At 47.3% G+C, this 23,196-nt stretch overlaps 1 protein-coding gene across 3 annotated transcripts in view; it reads right to left on the reverse strand.

The window, feature by feature from the left end:
• CNKSR3 (CNKSR family member 3) overlaps positions 1 to 23,196 on the reverse strand; it is a 77,607-nt gene that overhangs the window by 38,514 nt on the left and 15,897 nt on the right. Inside the window, exon 1 of one of the 3 annotated variants that reach the window (XM_045842752.1) lies at positions 22,549 to 22,597. The exons of the other annotated variants lie outside the window; for them this stretch is intronic. The gene's annotated coding sequence lies outside the window, so the exon portion shown is untranslated. Of the gene's footprint in view, positions 1 to 22,548; positions 22,598 to 23,196 lie in introns of those variants that run through there. 3 annotated transcript variants of the gene reach the window in all.

The following is a 23,196-nucleotide window of genomic DNA, read 5'->3' on the forward strand; positions in this document are numbered from 1 at the left end:
GACGTCCTATGTTTTCACTAAACCTGGCTGCAAACAACCCTAAACGTCCAAAGAAACCCCAGGTGCAAAACGGGGACGATGTTTGATGATTTTAAAAAAATACCTTTTTATGACTTATATCAAAAAAGGCAGGGCAGCGGCTAAGAGCCTGATCGCCAGTCCCGGTCCCGCCTCTTGCCAGCGGGGTCCCTGAGTGACAGGCCGCTCCGCTGCCTCATCTGGGAAACCGGGAGGGGAATACTACCGACTGCACAGACCTGGGAGGAAGATTAAATGTCAATATTTATAAAGGGCTTAGAACGTGATGAAGTACATAATACTCTATATACTTTGTGAAATTAAAAAATGTCATGTATTCAGGTCCGCGATTTTCTAAGTGCTCAGAATAAACGCTGCTGGAGGGACTCGGACACTCCCAGGTGCTTGGGTGGCCCCTCTGGGACAGAGGGGATTGGACATAAAATAAAACCTGAGTAGTCCATGGTACTGTCTTCCTGGGAAAGTATTCCTAAATCTGGGAAACTGCCAACATCGTGGATTCCACCTAAAAATGCTATGAGATTTGTATCAGAAATAAGTGCCATGAATGTACAGGCTTCTTTTTGACTATTGCTTATCACTGCTGGTGCACAGTGACATTTGTGAAACAAATGAACACGTGACAAAAGTGAAAGGACTTCACCTACATGTCTTTACGGTCCATTGCAGCCTTCTTAGTGCACAGTGTCAATGTGACTCCCTTGTCCAGGCCCTGCGGGCTTCCCACCGCACTGGGGGTGAACATGCACACCCATCCAAGTCCAGTCTGGTCTTCTGTCTGGCTCCTGCCCACCTCTCTAACCTCATCTGGTGCCACGGCCTCCCCCAACCACTCTGCTGGATGCCGGTTCTACCTGATGTCTTGAGACCCCACGCTCTTTTCCACCTCGAGGCCCATCTGCATGATGTTCCTTCTCCCCCAGCCGTCACAAGGGAGGAAGACAAGCATGTGAGCTTGGGGCTCTGACTCTTTCTGGCTGTGACTTCCAGCAGATCCCCCGCTCCCCACAGTGTGACACGCAGAGGCTGGAGAGTTAGTCCCACAGTCCCACGAGTGCTCCTGTCCATGATTCTGCAGTCTTAGGGCGCTGCCTGCTTCCTCCCGTCCTCACATTAAATAAGACACTGCTGTCCCCAAAGCCCTGTTCACAGAAGGGTCGAGGGCTCAGATATCAAAGCCAGCTCCCGTCCACAGGGCAGGTAGCTGGCCTGTGAAAAGCAGGGCTTCTGAGGTTATACGTGATAAGATCATATAGGCCCAGAGTTACAGCAGAATGTTAAAAATTATACTCTTCCTTTTGCAGCCTACTTAACAAGAATACAGGCCGTGTGTGGGCTCAGCTGGGACTGACACATGATAAAAAAAAATTCTACCCATGGAAACATTCCCACTGACACACGGTACACAACGTTCAAGTCCACTGAAGAGGCCAAGAGCCTGCAGGAGCCCTAAGGCCCACGGGACCGGCGTCCTCTCCAGGGTTCCGTCACGGGGCAGGCCGAAGTGCACGTGGGCACCGCAAAGAGGTCTGTGTTTGCTGGGGAAATGGAAGACATTCAGGCTTAGACCTGCCACACGGATGGCCTCCATCCACTTGTAACTCTTAAATGGGAAATACAAGAGGGTTGGTGTAGCTCCCCAAGTACGACAGATAACTGGAAATCAAGTCTTCTGCAACACAAAATTAAGAATAAACTAGAATTGGGGGAAATGAGTACATAAAATTACAGATATCATAGCAACAAGTGGTTAAATGCCACTTACTGCATGGCAGGCACCTCTCCCAAACTGAATGTTACTTAAATCTCTTAAATCCTCCTAACGTCCCCGCAAACATAGACCGTAAGTACCCCGCACTGGAGACCAAGAGCTGAGGCACAGAGAGGGTAGGCGACTTGCCCAAGGCCACACAGGAACAGGGCTCATGCCTGGGGGACTGGCGCCGAGGTCTCTGCCCTTCAGCTGCAGATACAGCCTCTCCATCCTCCCATGCAGAATGGTCACAGATGTCCCCACAACTGAGGGAAGCACAGTTTGATGTCACAGGAAATTACACGGGTCATTCAGCCAACTTGTCCTTAAGCCTACGACTGCCCTCAGGAATTTGCATGGCCATGTAAACACAAATGGTTCTCCCTGCTAGATGTGTAACTTGAGAAAACTAAGAAACTGGGGCCCTGGCTGGTGTGGCTCAGCGCAGGCCTGTGAACCAAAGGGTCACCGGTTCAATTCCCAGTCAGGGCACATGCCTGGGTTGCAGGCCAGGTCCCCAGTAGGGGGCTCAAGAGAGGCAAACCACACATTGATGTTTCTCTCCTCACTTTCTCCTTCCCTTACCCTTTGCCTAAAAATAAATAAACAAAATCTTTAAAACAAAAAAAAAAAAGAAAGAAACTAGGTATACCAACTCCTCCATGGAGGGGTGGATTAGCAACAATCAGTCTATGGGATTTGGTATTCCATGTTTCTTAGTAATTCTCCAAAATCCAGGTGAGATGGACTCCATTTTCCACCCAAGAAATCAGAATAGAATTCTTCTGTAGCTCTTTCACTTTCAAATGTGGCTCTAGAACGTGGTCCTTTAGGCCAGTGGTGACCACAGAGGGTAGTGACACACTGACAAACGTGGCTGCCTTTAAAGGACCAAACATCTGGGGAATTCACACAACTCTCTGCCTTTATTTCCCAAAGTTGTCCAAACACTCGGATTTAGAACAAGACAAGTTTTCTGTGTGCCATTAGCATCCCAGAAAAAGACAAAGGCAGAGAGAAACAATACTACAAAGGAAAAGAAGAGGAGAAGTAGCTGTCGGTGCAGGTGCACGCCCACCTGTATATCCAGAGGCCACAGAAAACAAAAGGAAACAAGAGAAAACAAACCCTGTCTGGGGTTTGCTCCCAAAGTAAAGAATAGTCCAGTTCACGCGGCTCGTGCACGGACTTGCGTCTCACCACAAACCAAATCCGAAGCAGCACCTGCCCCGTAGGAGGATGCACAAGCGAGGGAAAACTGGGGATGCTGCAAAACTGGGGAGTACCGTGAAGCTGGGGTCCACTCTGCCGTAGTCGGGCGCTCTGGCTTTGCCCCAAGAGAATGAACGGAAAACCCCCTGAAAGAAAACGTGTGTGGGGCAAGGGAGAAAGGATGAGTGAAAAAAGATGTATTTATTAAGCTATTCTCCTCCACCTGTATGTATTTTTACAGAGGATTAGACAGTGTGGGCGTGCTGTTCTATGAGGAGGAGTTAACCAAGGAGAGAACAAACAGGGTAGGGCCACGGGCCGCAGGTGCAGGACAGCAAGGAGGGAGGTGAATGAAGCTTTGGGGAGAAGAAATGCAGGTGAGATGGCGATCCTGCTTCCAGTGAGAGTCCGAAGAACTTGACAGTCATTACCAAGGCCCGTCCTTAAGTGAAGACACCAGCACTGAAAGCTCTTCCATGGGACCTCCTACCCCACCCTCACCAAACACCAACACCACCACCACCATCACCACCACCCATCTAAAACTCAAGATATTTGACTCATGTCACCTCAGTCCTTTCATTCGATTACTCTGTTTGTTTGTTTTGGAGAGGCATGGCAATACCAACAAAACAAAAGCTTTCTGCTTGGGAGTTCTGGAAACATGATATTTTCCCCAGAACAAAGAGTTCATTCCATCTGAGCCAACTTTGATACATAGATTTAGCATCAACTAGACACTGCCCTATAGCACTCGTGGGGGTGGGGGGGCTTACAGATCCCTGTGGGAAATACGGTCAGTAGGTGGTCCTGAGGAGGGCCAGCAACTGAGAATGCCATTTTCTTCTTCAAAACGTCTTTTTAGTCATCCAAGCAAAACCCATGGGTCATATTCCTAGGAGGTAATTTTGCATGAGGCATATGCCTGATAAGGAAATCACACATCTAGAATGACATTTTTCTATTTTTATAATATATTTGTTATTTATACTATCGCTAATATGTGTATTCTGCCAAAAAGTAGACATTGATGTGTACACAGAAGAACAATGGTATAAATTCAAGTCTCAAAATTCGATCCCATAAGGAACACAGGAAATGCCGAGGATTTGCACTATGCTAAATGTTCATCCCCCTAGAAAAGGATTCAACCAGATCTTTTCCTGGCTGGCTTTCTTAGGTACTTCTGGTCTCAACTCCATTGTCCCCTCTCTGAGGAGCGCTCCCTGGCCATCCAATCTCAAAAGTCCACCTATGTGTCCACTAAGGGTTGTTGTTGTCAATTCGATGGCAACAGAAATCCCCCATTTGGGGTATGGCGAAGCAAGAAAGTTTGCAGGGCAAAGAGCTCAGCTGAGACACAGCAGGGCTGTGGAACAGCAAGGCCGGGAGGCAGCTCTAGGATGAGGCAACAGCTCTGCTCTGTTCTGCTTTGTTCTGTTACGTCAAGACATCCTCCACGTTCAGCTGCAGCTGGGGAAATGCATCTTCAGCCCTCAGTGGAAAGGAAAAGCACACTCCCTAAGCCAAGAATAGCTGACTTATACAGAGAAGTTTCCACCACTGGTTCCTGCCCAGTCTGTTCTCATATAGATGTGGATTCCAAATCCTCACAATCTGATTGGTCCAAAAAACACTGTCCTGACTGGTCCAAATGCAGCCACTCTGATTGGCTGATAAAGACGCTAATGACATAGGGCTGCACAGCTCTGATTGGACAGGAAAAGTTTCAATCCTAGTGACTGGAATGCAGTTCTAGAAACTCCTTCACAAGGACTAGCTCAGCCAGGAACACAGCACAGGCAGGCAGTTCGGTGCAGTCTTCTCCCTGAAATGTAGCTTTTATGAGAAGTCCCTACTTACAAACAGCTGCTAGGCTCCAGTCTTACATTTGCACCCAGTTAGCCACCAGGAGCCCTTCTTGGTAGGTAACTTCTCTCTCGTATGTATCGAAGTCAGCTCTATCATACCACTTTTTTCTATTCTTCTTAAAACATCACTGTTTGAAATGGCCATGCTTGTTAGGCTAACGGCCTTCTGCTTGCCTCCTCCCTCTAAACCGCACCATAAGAGGTAGGGCCCTCGCCCGTGTTATTACCTGCAAATCTCCAGCTTGTGGACATGCTTTTGCTCACAGTACACACTCAGAAAGTAATTGTTGAATAAATAAAGAATAAGTGGATCCACACACTCCAAAGCAACCACAGGATGTGAAGAAAGAATAAAAATACAGTAGACATGTATTTATATACATATCAGACCATCTGACTTAAAATCCAGCTGGACTTCTTAATTTCCTATGCATCCAGGACTGTTACTTACTTTTAGACCTCACCTTCCTGAGCTTTGAACTAAAAGTGCTTTGTAAATTATGAAGTCCTCTACTATTTTGATGGACAACATCTTGAGTCAATATTTAGAAGTGGCATCCATGAAAAGGTAAATTAGAATATGAATAAGTGAGTTAATCTGACAAGAGTAAACTTTCTTGTGTTCAACCCCATGTTGCAACTTTGACCTTGGCCACCTACCGCTCAAGTGTGTGACAATTGCTTATAAATTATACTAGGAAGTATAGTATTAAAGACGCAGGCTCCAGTCCCTACTCTACCATTCGACTTCATTAATTCTCAACAAGGTCCAGCCGAAGTAACGCCTGCTTGAGTGTGGTTGGCAGGGTAATCATATGGGTGTAATAATTTATAGTTTCAATTTGAACATTTCACCTCTAAAATGTCACATGGTATGCTTGAGTGTGGTATTGTTATGTTACAGAATTATATGCTTATGGCTTCGTGATAAAAGATTTTGTAGTAAGAAGGGGTGTTATTTGTGCTGGACTCCATATAATAACTCACATACCCACTGTGTTGATGAAAACAAAATGTTGTGATTTGCACAGCAGGGTAGAGCCCTCCCATGTCAGTCTCTGTTAGAATTCTGGCTCCAAAGGCCACACAGGCTGTATCGGAGAGCACAATCCTGGGGCCCTGCCTGGCATAGCTCAGTGGATTGAGCACGGGCTGAGAACCAAAGTGTTGCAGGTTCGATTCCCAGTCAGGGCACATGCCTGGGTTGCAGACCATGACCCCCAGCAACCGCACATTGATGTTTCTCTCTCTCTCTCTATCTCCCTCTCTTCCCTCTCTAAAAATAAATAAATAAAATCTTTAAAAAAAAAAAAAAGAAGAAAGCACAATCCTAATAACAGCGGGGCAATGGCGGATGGCCCATCCTATGGGCAGTGGTGACAACACAGAGGCATCTATGACCAGCTACAGATTTTTATGGTGCCTGATTTTTTATTAAGACATAATTCACATGCCATAAAATTCACCCTTTTAAAGTGTACAATTCAGTGGTTTCTTCGTCTGTTCACAAAGTCGTGTAACCACTATCTAATTCGAGGACATTTCTAGCATTCCAAGAAGAAAGCCCATACCCATAAGCCGTCACTCTCCATTCCCCGCTCCGCCCAACCCCTGCAATCACTAACATCCCTTCTCTCTCTCTCACTACGCTTGCCTGTTCTGGACATTCTGTATCAAGGGAATCCAACAGGATGTGGCCTCTGGGTCTGGCTTATTTCACTTAGCACAATGTTTTCAAGGTTTTCCCATGCTGTAGCAAGTATCAGTGCTTCATTCCTTTTTATGGCTAATATCCCTGTACGGCTGGACCATAATTTTTCATCCATTCATCAGCAGAGAGACACTTGGGTTGTTTCTATTCTGGGGCTATTATCAATAATGATGCTATGAGCATTCATGGGCAGATTTTGATGTGAACATACGTTTTCAATTCTCTCAAGTATAGACCTAGGAGTAGAATTATTGAGTCATAGGGTAACTCTATATTTAATTTTTTGATGAATTGCCAAACTATTGCCCAAAGGGACTGCGTCATTTTTTTTATTCCTCCTAGCAATGTATGAGGGTTCCAATTTTTTCTTATCTGCACCAACACTTGTTATTACCCATTTTTTTGATTAGAGCCATCCATACCAGTGGGTATGAAGCAATATTTTATTGTGTTATCAGATTTTAACATCCAAATTTTAAATAGGCCCTCAGAAGTAGAAACCAGATAACAGATAGCAGGAGAAAAATCCAGATTAAACCAAAGCAGTGATCCCCAAACTTCAGTCATTCAAGAACCAGCTTTATAATTTTGCCAAATTTGAGTGTCCTTTCTACTATTACATACTTAATTTTTAAAAATCAGTTCATTTTAAACATCATTGTTAGGCTTTCAATGACTCCTATAAATTAGTTGTCACTTGCCATAAACATAAAGCACCACAAATATAAATATAATATTATAGAAAGCAAAGTTGGCTAGATATAATTGTCTCCCAGGGCCTGCTTCTTCTTGCTAAAAGGGACATTGCAAGTGGCAGGTGTTGACGAAATGACAGCTACAGTCTTCCCTTGACCTAGTCAGATCATCTAAAATCATCTCTAGAACTATCAGAGGCTCCTCGCTTTGGAAGACTACTGCAACATTTCAAGAAATGCCTGCCAGAAAAAAGAAGGTCAAAAAAATGAGTTCCGCGGTGATAATTACACCAGGGGTTTTAAAGGACCATGCCCTGGACAGCTGTCATATTGTGGCAGCCCGTTACACTTGGCTGAGGGGTATCTCTTCTTTATGTTCAAATTTCCAGTAAGTCTGACCACGCTCTGGCTGCAAGCACCTGGCTCTTCAAGTTTCAACAAAAACAACTTTCAGAGCAAATATACATAATACAGATTAAAATAAAGAGCACCTGCCTTTGGGTAGGCAAGCCCAGACATAGCGACCTGTAACGTGACAAAGTGCCCAGATGGGCTTGACTGACGGCACCGGCCCCGAATGCAATAAAAACACAATGGCTGATTGTGATCAAGTACTTACGGCCTTCCTCTCCCGGACCAACACACGTACTGCTCATACACAGGCTAGATAAAAAAACGATCAAAGACAGCATATTTGGGCACCTCCAGATTCAAAGACCAATTATCATCTGTCATCATTCAAGCTTAATAAAATACTAAATAGCATCTTCCCTTAAAGAAAGATGGTGAGTCATAAATTCGAAGGTATTCCACTGACTCTTTGGTCAGATGCTCCTACTCAGTGCTCAGCTCCAACATCCCTTGCAATGGGAACACTTCCCTGGCCCTCAGCACGGAATCCTGCTCCCTGTGGGTCATGACGCCTCTGCTTTCTCTCACCCTAACACATCTCACTTTATAATTTAATGTTTGTGTGGCTGGTGTCTGTCTCCCCAACACGACAAGCTCCATGAAAGCCAGAACCAGGTTGGTTTTGTCTATCGCCATACCCTCCACATCCAGGACGGCTCCTGGCGCAGAATCAGTATTCAAGAATTATTTACTCAATGGATGAATGTAAAGGGTGTCAGCATTGTGTCGGCTGGAGGAAGGGGTGGCCTTGTTCAGAGTGACCACCAAGAGTACGTTTCCAAAAGGCAAAAGGACACTGGGCAGGAGGGACCTCTTCAACATCATGGATTTCCTGCTAACAGACCACGGTCCAGTCCGTCCCATACGGCAGGAGCCTCCCTTGCCTCCGTGTAATTTCCAAGCAACTAAGTTAGAGTCTATTGATGAGTCCATTGCTGGGCTGTGACGGAGTGTCTGCAGGTCAGTGGAGAAGGAGTGGGCAGCAAGGAAGGCAGAACGGCAAGGAAACCGAAGTGTGCCAAGCGCTTAGAATGACTCACATATTCCTTACTTAATCCACGAAAACCCTTTGTTGTCTTCGCGATACAACCGAGACTTGTACACGTAGTGACTACCTCAAAGTCACACGGTTAATAAGCGGTCAGACAGGAAAAAGTATGTAGTTCTTTGTAAGCTGGGTAAGTTACACAAGTGACACAGAGAACATACAAGTTGGAGTCAGCTGGAAAGAGCGGAGAAAAGTTCCCTGAAAGAGGTGACGGGGGAGAGGGCGCTGTAATACAGCTACCTGTAAAGCTGATGTTTACGGACCACTTCCCAGGTACTAAACACAGGCCTAAAGCACTTCATATAAACTCCATGAGGCAGGCGTCACTATTATCCCCACTTTACAGAGGGGCTTAAGGGATGCGACCTGACCGAGGTCAGATCCTGTAGGTGTCTGCCATCTGAACAACACCCCACCCCCCGCCATAAGGCGGTTGTAGGAGAACACTCACTGCTCCCCCCACCTTCCCACCGTGAGGCTGGGGCAGTGGCATGAACTAGGTCTCAGAGGAGAAAGGAGGAACTTATGCAGCACGTGCATTTAGTAAGTGCCTACTGTACATCAACACAAAATTATGCAGCACATGCATTTAGTAAGTGCCTACTGTACATCAACACCATGTATGGAACATGGTAGGCAGAGATGAATGGTGTGGCCCCTGCTCTCTAGGAGTTTATTATGGCTGAAAGACAAGGAAGATGGAGCAGGTCTTAAGAATGCAGGGTCTGGAGCCAGGTCTCCTGCATTCAGACACCGATTGGTTATGCAACCTCGGGCAACCAGTTAATTCCCCCGTGACTCGCTTTCCTCCACTATAAAAAGGCAAGAATAATAGTACCTCATTGGACTGTTATAAAGAAAAAGGGGCTAATATAAATAAAGGCCTTCACACATACCTGGCACACAATACGCACAAATAAAACATTCCCTGTATGCTGAGCACGAATGAAGAACAAGGTTAGATGGAAGGGTATAGCCCTATCAAAGGACGACGGAAAGAAAGGGGGGATTTCAGTAGTAACTGGAGAATGTGCTGGGTGGACAAAGGCTGGCTAGCATCACTCCGTCGGACAAGCCTGTGAGCAATCCGCTTGGGAAGGGACGTGAGCCCAGCACAGACGGGAACCAGGGCAGCACAAGGGAAAGAAACGGACAGGAGCAGATGACAGACTAGAAAATGTCACGTGAAAGGCAAAAATTAATCAAAGATGAACCTAAGAGTCTGAACTAGGTTAACTGTGAGAATTCAAACTCTGATCAGGCTGGAAATGGCAACATGAACGGGGGAGCAGGTCTCAGAAGGGAGAGCCGTGGAGGAAGATGAGGTAATGCGTTTGCTCCTGCACCTGCTGAGCCAACTGTCAATGAGTCAGTAAGTGGACACAGCCTGTGGGCACCGGGAGGCTCCAGACAGGGGCCCTGAGCGGGAGCCGGAAAGGAAACTACCATTTACTGAGCCTACTCTGGGCTCCTACAGGACGGGGTCAAAGGCAAGTCTCATTTATTTTTCTGGAGTCATCAGATCAGTCTTATTATCTCCCTGCCTTTTATGAGCGAGTTGATGTGAGAGGGACTAAGAAAATTGCTGAAGATGACAGCCCCAGGAAGTGGCAGAACTGGTCTTGAGATCCAAGTTCATCCCAACCCCAGAACCCATTGTCTTCCCACCAGGAGGCTCCGAGGCAGAAGCTGGGGGAAGGAACACGCTCTCTTGAGAACGGAACAAATCCACGTTGCGACACACACCTGGCCCTCCTCCACCTCCTCCCCCGTCCTGGGCACCCTGCTCCCCTTGGCCAGCCCTCCCTCGCCCTCTGCAATACAGCAACCGTGCTCATTAGCCAAGATCCAGCACTAATCCACCGCGATCCCCGAACTGCCCCCTCCCCGCAGGGAAGTGATCACCTGCCCCGACTCCCGGAGGCCCCGCTGTCCACCCCACTTGCCTGGCGTGAACAGACAAGCTTGAACTTGGGTATGCTAATCTGGACACCGCAGACAACAGCTCTGACAAACAAGGCTGATCCCTCCCCGGAGCCTCTTCCCTCAGCGCCATCGCCGTGAACCTGGAAGCTGCCTCCTCAGCCGTGGGCGTGTCCAGGGGCTGCGCCACTCACTGCACCTTCTGACAAATTCCAGGTACTGTCGTTGATGCACTTCCAAACTAGAATTTGAATGCCCAGCAAGAAGCCATTTCCCTGTGTTGTTCACAATGCCTTCCATGTGGTAGATGCCCGATAAACAATCACTGTGGTCAGAGATGATGAAAAACAAACCTTTAGTAGAGGAACACCTCCGGCGACCTCACCTCACACACCTTGGAACCAGCAGTCAGTCAAGAGCCCTCTAGACAAACAGTATGACAGGCCTGGGAATTAGTTTTTCACCCTGCAAACCCAGCAGTATTGCCAATAGAAATAATATTATAATTTTTTTCAAGTACGGATGGTTAAATATTAGAAAGAACTGAAAACTATGAGTCCTCTTTCTTTGAAATGTTAAGCCTACGGGTAAAGTATACCCACCACACTTCTCAGGCAGAGCCTCTCCAAGGCCTATTTCCTCTCGTTTTAGAAAGCAAGCACATCATTGTGTTTCCCAGCCTTCAAAGAGTCAAGCTGAGTAAATTCCAAAATGCACCCAGGGGTCTGCTGGTACAGGTATCTGCTACCTCAAAACGGTGGGCACCTTGGCAAAGGTGGCATTCTGGAGTCGCTCACCAAGACAGTCCCAAGTGCCAATACATTATCCTTATGGTGATCCCACCCTTTGATAATTAGGAAAACTCACAGAATGTCGAATGCACTCTGTTTATGAACACAAGAAAGTAAAATCATTTGATTTAGAAAGATTTCGATCCAAAATAAGTGAAAAATAAAAAATATTCAGGTCTTCCAGCGATAAAAGTGCAGTGATCAGGAAAATGTAAGTATGCGGAAGAGTTCATTCCTTCGACGAGCCCAGTAAACAGGATGATACACGCGTCAGCTATGTCAGAGAAACTGCAGAATGCTCACTTCCCCACCTTTTCTCATTTTGCAGACAACCTAACTGGGAGACACAAATAGGTGTGAGACCAGCGATCCTGAAGTCCTTTAAGACCTATTTTTACAGGAAGAACGTAGGTTCCACCAATGCATTCAATGCATTTCAAAGAAAGATCATTAATTGAGATGTCTCAAATCATTCTGTCCTTGAACTACCAATAAATGAAGAAAACCCTCACAATCTTGTGCCACGCAGCAGGGATACGTTCTGAGAAACGCACCCTGAGGCACTTCACCCTCGTGTGAACAGCACCGAGTGCACTCACACCAGCCTGGATGTACGGCCCACCTCACACCTGGGGGAGCCGTTGCTCCTAGGCTACACGCCTGCACAGCGTGTTACTGGACAAAACAACACACTGCTGAATCAAGTACAGGGAAAAATGCTCATTCCAGGGACGTGGTAAACATGAGATATATGAGGCTGCTGCTGCCGGCACATCCCAGCCATGCTGTTTCACAAACTTTATTTTAAATAACTATAAAGAGTATACGCTAAACTAACAATGAAACATATAGTACATACACAGACCAGTAACGCAGTCACGTGTCACCATGATCAAGTAATAGGACTGTATGTAGTTACAGGACTGGCGGCCACGCAGGCTCCGCTTACAGCGCCGCCACCTCGGACACGTGAGGGAAGCGTCGTGCTGCGACACTGCAACAGCTACGAGGTCACCAGACCACAGGAATTTCTCAGCTCCGTTATAACCTCATGAGACCACCACGGTACATGTGGCCTGTTGTTGACTGTACCATCGTCACACGGCACGTGACTGCAGGACGTCACGCCACCACGAGCTCTGTTGGAATGCTTGGGCAGCTTTGTAGAGAAGGAAAAATCATTCTCAGAGCATCTCTACGATTCTTAGTACGGTTTCAAAACACCTCCAGGAGAATGAGACTGCATTAGCCATTGCTTATTAACCAGGTCAGCAAAACGTGGGCCCGTCCAAGGGTGCCTGGGAACGGGACCTCTGCCGTGCTTCCTTCCCCCCCACCTCCAAGTGCACCAAGGAGCTCCTTTCCACAAGACTTGTCATCAGCTCTAAGTGTCACTCGTCCTACCCTTTCTAACACCCAAATATACTCATGTGACTCACACCTGCCCCTAATGTAGTCCCTGCTAACGGTCCCCCAACACTCGGAGGATGAAGTTCAAACTCAACGGCATTCAACGCCAGGCACTCCGAGGCACTGCGGCTCCAGCCACACCTGAAGAAAGTCCATCCTCTCTTGGGGCTTCCCTCCTCGTGGCAGGACAAGGGCAGCAAGCACATGAACCTCTACCAGGTCCAGTGCTAGTGCCAGGAAGAACGTTAAAGCAGGGAAAGGAGACAAAGAGTGACACTAATCAGAGGAGGCCCCTCACGTGCGGGCAGCGAAGTCCTGAAGGTAGTAGCACGACCACATGGCTCCCAAAGGCCTTCCAGAGCTGGCCCTAGGCTTCCTGGCCTAGCTCCTCGCCTGTCTTTCTCCACCTCGCACCCCACGGCTCCAGCCTCTCCACGTTAGGATTCCTTGTCCTGACACACCTTGCCGCTTCACACCTCCACACCTCAGCAATGCCTCCCACACGCCCATCTGATCCAGCAAGCCCCCCCACCCACCCCTCCAAGATTCACCCGAAGCTTCTCCTCCTCAAGGAGGCCATCCCTGGACCCCAGCCACACCCCCTCCCACCCCAGCAAGGCTCATCGACCCCCCTTCCTGCCACCTGGACTGGGTATTCTTATGCATGTCTCTGACTCCTCAGTAAAACGGAGCTCTGTAAAGGTCAGATTGTGACACTCATTCCTGTGTCCCCAGCACCTGGGCCTCCCGCACAGCTACACACCTTTAGGGGCTCAGTGAATGAAGGAATGAGATGCATGTCCTCTTTTCTACGCCATCTTTGAGATCTGCCCACGAAGAAAGCATAAACCCATGAATGCCCTTTTATTTAAACTCTCTTCGCAAAACTGACTTTTTTTTTCCCCCTGAAGGCTGCATGTTTTAAAAGTCGTTTTGAGTTTTTTCCCCTATAAAATTATCTTGACACCTAGCCATGTGTCATGGCACATGAAGCGGCTATAACTCTGCAGTTGGAAAAACATTATGCTGTGGAGGAAGAAACTCTATCTGCCAAGACACCGAAAGGATTGCTCAAGATATAATGAGAACGTAGGGTTGGATGCCATGAAAGCAGCTCCTACTCTCTTTTATGGCCTGGGATCATTTTCACAGAACGTCCTTTTTTAGGAGAATAAATGGTTTAAAAGGGGGGAGGAGCACACACGCTTCTCTGGCTTCTCTTTTTTCTACAGCTAAGCTCCGGACCTTTAAAAACTTAGCCTGCACCTTCCCCGTCCTCAGGGGACCCAAGCAGAAGAGCAGTTGAAAGAGAACGGAAAAAAAAAGCAGAGGCCAGGACACAAGACGTATGGCTCTTAATCAAGAAGCCAAAGTCAGGGTAAGAAATGCTTCCTTCAGGGGCGAGCCCTCTACCATTTGCTATAGTTTGCATCTCGTTTTCAATGTCAGGCAACTCCGAGTTGGAGAAGGCAGAGCCTCCCGTCTCAGGGTAAGGATGCCGGTCGCAGGGTCAGGTGGTAGCGGCAGGAATGTCAGCGAGACCCCGGGAGGATGAGCCGGGGCCACGCTGCCAGCTGTCCCTCCTCAAGCCTGCACGAGAGCTCTGAAACCGAAGACCCTTGAAAAGTAACAAAGGAAAGCTTCAGCTGCTCCGTCCCCACTCCAGCACAAAAGAAAGGGGAGCGGGAAATCGTTTCCATATTTCACATAAACACACATCTTACTGCAGCAGCGAGGAATGCATGAGTCAAACAAGGGCTGACAATGATTACCGCGCCACTCGAGCCCCTGCTAAAAATTAATGCAAGAATGTGCGCCGGAGAACGCCGACGACGGACCCCCCTACAGTGAACTGTTGGGGTGCACGTGTTTCCAAACGGCATTTTTAAAAATAACGCGTCCTTTCCCGTGGGATTCTAGCTTTTGGGGGGTTCGAGAGGAAGCACCTGGAAGAGACTTTGAAACGTACACCCTGTGCCAAAGTCATTCGAGACTCCGTAATCGTCACTTAGTGTAACTGTATATGGCCGGTGCCCCAGACTCCTTCTCGCTGTGGTTAAGATTAGTTCTGCCCTTGAACCAACTGGCTTCGTGGCAGTGCGGCGATCGCCGTGGGGGAGGAACAGAGGAAAGTAAACCACACTTGGCTGCAACTCCACGAGAGAGTCCTGTTTGGAGAAGTCAACTTTCCCTGGGCTGCCTGTCAGACACAGAAAGGCAGGAGCCCTGGTGAAGAGCGCTGAGAACCAAGCACCCAGACGTCTGGGGCTCGGGCCATCTCATTTCACAACAAAGGAAGGACAAAAGGAAAAGGGAGAAAGAAATCACGAGTACCTTTCCCTGGGCCTTTTGGAATTCCGTAACACAAGCCAGCCAGGCACTCATATTCCCAGCGTCTCACATAGCTACTTCCATCTTTTTCTGGAAGCCCCATTTTGCAGATGGGGCTCTGAAAGGCTAAGTGTTCAAGGTCAAACCACTGGTAGGCCCTGGGGTGAGGGTTTTCCACTCAGCCCCAGCTGGCTCTGCCTTCTTCTCTCTGCTGCAGGTGGAGTTCCTGCCCTGGAGTGTGACTTCCCCAGGAAAGCAAAGCCTCCAAATGTGTGTGCATTGACGGGGGTGGGGGGTGGGGAGTAGGAGGGTGGTCCCATGGAAAGGATGGATACAGGGAAACAGCTCTCTCCTAGATTTCTCTCTGTGATCAAACTGGCTGATGCTTAATAACCAAATGAACGCAGAACGTACAATAAACCTATGTCTGAAGAACCCGTAAGACCCATTGACGGAGCATGTCCCTGCTGTCCGCTGTCAAAGTGGCGACACTCCTGAACGATAAATGGCAATTTCATGTGCAGCAGAAGATACACCATGCTCTTAACTTCTTTACGCCCCACAGACTCCACTTTCCTTGAAAGCCAGATTAAAATAATGAACTGCGTAGGTGCCATCTTATCTAGAGATTAAGGTTTCCTTGTAAGGCCATGGCTTAGGCCCACATCCTCAAGGAACTGGAAGGTCCTTCCAAAGCTTATTTGGTAACAGTTCCAACAAAAGATCTAAGTAACTGACCATGAATGTCCATCTCTCCTTTTTAAGGCAGCAACTGGCAGTGTGAAATATAAGAAATGTGATGCCTACACGAAGAGATCAGATTAGGAAAATCAGCACCTATTGCCCTGTGTCCTTCGTAATTACATCGTTTTTAAAGCTTTTATACTTTTACACACAGCTGCATTATTTTTGAAAGCAATCTGACAACCGGGTTCTGATAGCTTGGAAGACACTGAAGGAGAAGCATGACAGCAGGTGGCTGGCCAATTGTCAAGCCACGGAAGGCACCTTCCCCCTTCTGTCCAAACAACAGCCACTGAGGTCATCATGACAGCATTCCAGTGGCAACTGCTGCTCCTGGGACAATTGCTGGTGCCCTTCGGGGAGCAGCCTCGAATGCCAGCGTTCTGCTGGGGTTTGGCAGGCTCACACGTCCAGGACAATTTTACCAAGTTGTCATCACATGCTTCCCATGATGTCAGCAGCGCACGAGTATATCAAAACAATGACCTGACCCATTTCCTCTTCCGAGGGATTTCCCTGATCAATGCCGCACCCCACTTCTCAGCGTTAAAATTCCAGCAGGTCACCTTGTCCTTTGGGTCAGGAATCGACCAACCTCCCTTAGGCTTTGCAAAACTGTGAAGCAAGCTTTGTAGGAAGATACCAGTCCCACACTGTCCCCATTTCTTTGTCAGAGATCTCAAAGATTCTACACCAGGCCACCCTTCACTTTGACATGATCCTGGTATAAGAGGAGGCTAAATATTTGTTGGAAGCAGAACTGGTGCCACAATAGTGAGCTCTCATAGCAAGAGGTCAGTTCTCTCTTGTCGGGTTCACCAGGTGCCATACAACAGCCTCAGTCTGTGGTCCATTGTTGGGGGGATGGGGGGGACCAGGACCCGCCGCTCTTCCTAAGAGGCACCTGGATTTTCATACAGCCATTTATTTCTAAATGACTTAAAGTTCATTAAGGTGACTGTCTGAAAATCACTTCTAAAATATTTGAGGCTTAACTAAGTAGAGTGATGTGTAAGGATCTTTAAAACAGTATTAAATGTCAAAACCAACCATGGATCAGATTCAAACGATGCACAAATCCACTTGTATCAATGAAAAGAATTACACATGAATATGCATAAACATGTATGCAAATGCCTGGGAAAGGTTCTGTTAGATCCTCATGCCCAACTCTGAAAAAGGAGAAATGTTCGGTGGGGGGGGGGGATTAGATAATTTTAAAATTATCGAGAGTCATAATGATTAAATTAAAAAAAATAATGTCTGTATTATTACTGGGCAAAGAAAAGTAACAGTGGCAGGCAGCAGAAAGACAATGGGGTGAAGGCCAAACCTATGAAAACAAACCGCACTCCACGGCCCCCACATGTTTAATCAGCGAGGATTTTCCGCTGGGATTCCTGTGATGACCAAGTCTCTCCGAGAGGCAGCATTCTGCCCGCCAAGCGAGCGGCAGCTGCTTCCTACCGTTCGTTATCTGTTTCCTCCACAGCCGCGCACTCTGGAAGGAAGCTCCGTCTGGGCCCAGAAGCCAAGCGTGGAAACCTGCGTCCACCCCGTCACCCCATGGCATCTTGGAGACGGGGCAGGAAGGCTCCAGGCAGAACCTTCTGCCTTCAGACACTTGAGTGCAAGGCAAAGCCTTATTCCTGAGCCTTCTTCCCTGACCCCATCGCAGCCATGGGGCCTCTGGGCCCCGACAAGCCACACTCATCACGACACCGGTCGTCCCGTTCAAAGACTTAACACTCACGTCAAGAAAGCAGAGCATCCCTGCTGAACTCTCGCCGCCTCTGTCCCTTCTGGAGCAGGCTGGGGAAGGTGGGCCCTGCGAACGCAACCTAGTGATTCCTGCAACTGGCCGTGATCCCGTTACCACCTGCCCGCCCAGCAGCGCCCGTGGACTGTTCCGTTTCCTAAAGCTCTTCACCTAGGAGGCCGTGCTGGTTGGCAAATGCCCCTTCATCCTTGAAAACTATCCTCAGACAACGGACCCTAAGCTACACACACACACACACACACACACACACACAGCATTCTGTTCCTCTCTGGCCAAAACAGCTCACTTGTGTTTTTCTGCAAGATGGCTGGGGTCATACTTAGTTGTCTTTAACTTCATTCAAAACAATTGTGTGAGATTGTATCATGACAGCTGTCCTATCAGTGTGCACTTAAAGAAACTTATCAATACTGGTGGATTTTTGTGCATCCATTTTAATATTGAAGATGGAAGACACTACACAACATTTCTGGCATACTATGCTCTCTTATTTCAAGAAAGGTAAAAACACAACTGAAACATGCGCACACGCAAAAGAAAAGGTTTCTACAGTGTATAAGGAGGTGCTGCGACTGATTCAACTGTCAAACGTGGTTTGTGAAGTTTCTTGGTATTAGTGACATGTTGGCCAAATAATCCTTTGCTGTGGGGCTGCCTCATGCACTGGAAGATGTTTAGCAGCCTCTCCCCACCAGTAGCCAATGGCGGGAGATAGCCAACATACTCAAAATATCCAAATCAATCACGTTATTGGTGACAATGAAGAGTGTGTCTTTTATTTTATGGGAAAAACTAAATGGACTTTTTGGCCAGCCCAATGCGTGTCCCTCCTGGAATGTTCCACACCACACTGTGGAAGAGTCAGCATGGGCACCCCCCTGCTAGCCCGCAAGCCCCTGCTCACCGGGCCCATGAAAGTGGGCACTGCGTCTGGCACGCCACCGATGGCTGACGGGGTTACGGATCTCGGCTGCAGCATAGACAGGGACAGGGGTCTGGGGCCCACACTACTGCCGGTGGGTGGGGCCTACAGGGCCGGAAATTATGTAGGGTTTGGGGCTGGAGAACTATTAGGGTGCAGCTGGGAAAATAACCAACATCATTCGGAACTGGGAGCCTGCAGAGCTCAGTTCTAGTTTCAGTCCTGCCACCCTGTCTCAGCCGTGGAAATCTCTGAGCCACAGTTTCTTGATACGACGACACAATGTATTCATTCAACAGAACATGTATCGGGTGCTCATGACCTAGGGTCATCACCAACCCTCAAAGGTGTATAGTCAGTGAGGGGAAAAAAAACATGGAAATCATAATGTTGCAGCCACAGTCCTAGGAGAGGTCAAGAAATACCCCAGTTTTCCTAACACGCAGGCCATCTTCCGGTTCCCAGACTCAAACAGGATGAGGATCTTAGTGCTACTGCCAGGCACCTCAGGTTTCTTGCCTCTAAGAATCTCCCTGTTCTCCCTGCACCTATATGATTTCCCCCTACACCTCCTCCCCCACCAAAATAAAATGAATGAAAATGTCCAAATAAAAATAAGCTGCTATTATCTTAACTGAGGCAAGGCTTTAAGCAGCAAAGGACACCAACAGCAAACCCCGGGCATTTAAGGCTTGTAAACAGGCCATAAATTAGCCGCACAGGCCTGGTGGCTGCCCCTGGCCTGGCTGTTCCAGGCCTCCGGAGGGGGGCGGGGTTAGTTTGATGCATCAGCCCTGCTCTCTTAGAAGACAATGCTGCCATCATGTTGGATTTCAACTCTCTCCTTTTGGGACTGTCCGTGGATTTTTTTTTCCAGCTTTTAAATTTGGTGTATAAGTTTGAAAATTAATACTGCGCATGAATCCATTCGTGATGGATCACATCTTCCTATACAGAGTTCTAAAGCTATCCTGTTGTTGGGGGAGGGTCTAGACATCTTACAAATGCATTCTTTAAAGTAATACGTAAACATAAAGTAATTAGGTAAATACATTAAGTTGGAACTTCATCTAGAAGGGCGATTTTCAACTGTGTGCTGTGGCACACCGGTGCGCCACAAGAATTCTTAAAACACGCAACACCTGACTGTTTACTCAGGGGCACCGGCCTCTTTCCCCTTAGACTGTCAAATTTAAAAAATGACAACAGTCAACATAATAACCATTCAGTGTGAATGAATCAAAATTATACCTATTTTTTATCAGATTGGCAAAAAAAAATTTTTTTTTGGTGTGCCGCAGAATTCTGGACATTAGTTTAGGCGCACCACGAGGTGAAAGAGGTTGAGAATCGCAGACCTAGAAGGAAGCTTCTCACGGGGGAAAGGGTGTTCTCGGGCTAATACAGATGCCCCCTGTTTTCAGGCAGCATTCCCGCGTCAGTCACTGCCGCAACAGGATGCTCAGGAAGCGGGCGCCCACGGACTAAGGTACAAAAACTGCCCCAAACCCCTGTGACTGGCTCAAAGGTGCTGCACCTAGTCCATGCCATCTGTAGATGAGCAAATCGGGTAAACTCTGGTGAAGCTCTTTGTCGAGGCCCCTCTCCTGCCCAAACAAACAGCAGCTCTCTGGGTCTTGCTCAACCCAGGTCCACTGCGAGCGCCGCCAACAGCGGGCGCCTACCTGCACAGGTGCCTCTTCCTCACCGGTGGGGACCACCCTTTCACTCCTTTGCACGTGTAACCGAAAAGCCCTTTGAGAAGCCTGCAACTTTCTGTGATGTTTGACAGGGAGGCAAGCCACTCCGGGGCACTCAGGAACAGAAGTAATCCCCATTCTGGTAGCTATTCCCACAGCGTGCACAGAAGCCGTTCTTACGAAATGACTTCTTGGCTCCGGAGAAGAAGAAACCGGGCGGGTTTCCTTAATTGGGCTTGGCAGGAGGGGCGCCTCCCGCGTGGGGCTGATGGGCCAGGTGATGACAGAGGGCTATTACTCAGTGGAATGCAAACGGCAGCGTGGACACACCCAAGATTGACTGTCACACCCACTGGTTATCCAAAGTCACAGTGAAGCAGGAAATGCGGTAGGTTGTGGACAGATACTGTGATACGACAAGAAACACGAACTTAAAGGGCCCGTCCTTGGTGACAACCTGCCCTCCTGGCACTCTGCAGATGGCAATTAGCACCCGTCAGGTCCCGAAACACCAGGTTGCAGGAGTCGCCAGGGAGCGATTTAAGAAACCATCCACGTCTTGTGGTTTAAGAAGAGGAATCGGCATCTCCTCTTTTCAATGTTGTTTTACATCAACAAACTCCCCAAAGGGCCTGTGACCCAATCTTCCTTTCCCCCATTCTTCTCACCAACTGTAATTTATCATTTGGAAAGGGCAGGGCATCTTTGTTTAATTTGAAACTCTTCTGCCGGAAATGGGAACTTCCCCCCACCCCAGGGTACCCCTGAAGTCTATGCAACAAAACAGCAGCTAGAGTTTTATTAGGCCCTGACATGTTTTGTGGTAAATGTTTCGCCTGCATTCTCTCGCTTAATTCTCAACATAAACCCTGAAAGTTTAGTACCAAAATGACCCCAAACTTAAAAATAAGCTGGTTGACTTAACAATGTACACAAATTGGCCAGCATCACACATCTCTAAGTGACAATAAATAATCCAAACTTCAGACAGCCAACCCTGGTCTTAACCACTATGTAATACTACAGTGGCCACAAGTGTTTACAATGAGGACTGGCCCACACAAAAACACACAGGGTCTACAACAGAGAGAATGAACCCATACTGTGTTTCAGGCAAAATCCTTAAGAGTGAAAAACTCTACCCTTTACATCTGATTCCAACAATGTGTCACTTTCATTATAACTTTGGATTTGTAACGAGCAAATAAAACCGACAATTACAGTAATAAGATAGAAATATGCAGTCTGCTTTTGTAAGAAAAATAGTTTTATAATGTTTTTATAACATTATAGTTATATAGTTATCTCCAGGGATGGTAATTACCTACCTTAACCCACAAAATTGTTTTCAGATCTTCTGATGACAATTAAAGTCATTGCAAAAGATGGCTTTCCCTGCCTTTATCACTTCCAGGAAGTCTGGCACAATGGCATTTAATAAGATAGATTCTTCTTGGATCCTTAGATTTCTTGCTGAATTCCTAAGATTGCTTATAGGCATTTATATTTCTTTTTGGTTTTGTTTATTAGTCTTAGAAAATGACCTTTTGCTCCTTGACTCATTAGAACACGAATTTAGGAGATGGAGTTTCTATGGCAGAACTGAAATATGACCTGTTATCTCAAGTTAAAGTTAATTTTAAAATTAGAAAATAGAAAAAAGTGATCAATATGCATGCTACCTTCATACAATATTTTTGCAATGTCCATTCTGGTGCTTTTTAAGAAAAGATGAAGGAAAACAAAAACACCCTTGGGATATGAAACAATCCCATTGATGCAAAAAGAAATTATAAAAGAGAGTTTCAGCCCTGGCTGGCGTAGCTCAGTGGACTGAGCATGGGCTGCGAACCAAAGTGTCACAGGTTCGATTCCCAGTCAGGGCACATGCCTGGGTTGCAGGCCATGACCTCCAGCAACCACACATTGATGTTTCTCTCTCTCTCTCTCTATCTCCCTCCCTTCCCTCTCTAAAAATAAATAAATAAAATCTTTAAAAAAAAGGGTTTCAGATTGCTGCAATATGCAGAGAAGGATGTTAAACTGGTTACAGTAATAGCTATGAATGTCTCCCAAGGGATCACATACTCCCAAATCATGGGGCAGGTGGGGAGAAAAACTGGCTGGGTTGTTTTTTTTTTAATGGTAACTATGAAAAACTAAAATTTTAACTTGTTCAATTATTTTAAAAACCACACTCCACTGACCTGTAATTGTGGACTGCCGAAGATAGACGTTTTCCCAGGCTGAGCGTGTGTTTAATTCTGGGAATGATGTGGCCGAGTCAACCACCCACTACAAGCTGGGAAACAATGTAAGCGAGGCGAGGGCAGCCACACCCTTGCCGAGGTGGGTTCTCATTTCGTTGTTTTTCATCCTGCCGTAATCAAGCCCCATTAGTTTTAAGTATAATCTGTGTGTTCTTCCAGAGTTCAGGACCTCAGAAATGAATACCCATGTGGCCGCTTCTGGAGCTGGTGTAGCGAGTATGATTCATCTGGGCCCGGGTCTGAGATGTTCAAAGCATGTGTTTTCAAGAATTAAGTTATGAACTGCACCAAGCTCAAAGTGCAGACGGGGGGTGGAGTGGGGGCCGTTGTCTTACATGCCCGGACATCCTCCTGAAGTTGGGGTGGGAGGGGGGTCTTGCCAACCCTTGTGTGATATTTCTAACCACTTCCAGAGAAGGCATTCCTGGAAAGGCTCCGCCACACTCTGGCTCGCCCCACCAGAGTCAAGGCTCTGCACACACAAAGACTACATTCTATGCTGAGCTGGAAACAGTGATTAATCATTAATCAGTCACCCCACCGGCAGCAGATTACAGGTGATAACACACAGAACACCCACGGCTC

This window comes from Phyllostomus hastatus, unplaced genomic scaffold (genome assembly GCF_019186645.2).
Source record: "Phyllostomus hastatus isolate PE091 unplaced genomic scaffold, TTU_PhHast_1.1 phas_contig_40, whole genome shotgun sequence".
NCBI classification, from domain to species: Eukaryota; Metazoa; Chordata; class Mammalia; order Chiroptera; family Phyllostomidae; genus Phyllostomus; species Phyllostomus hastatus.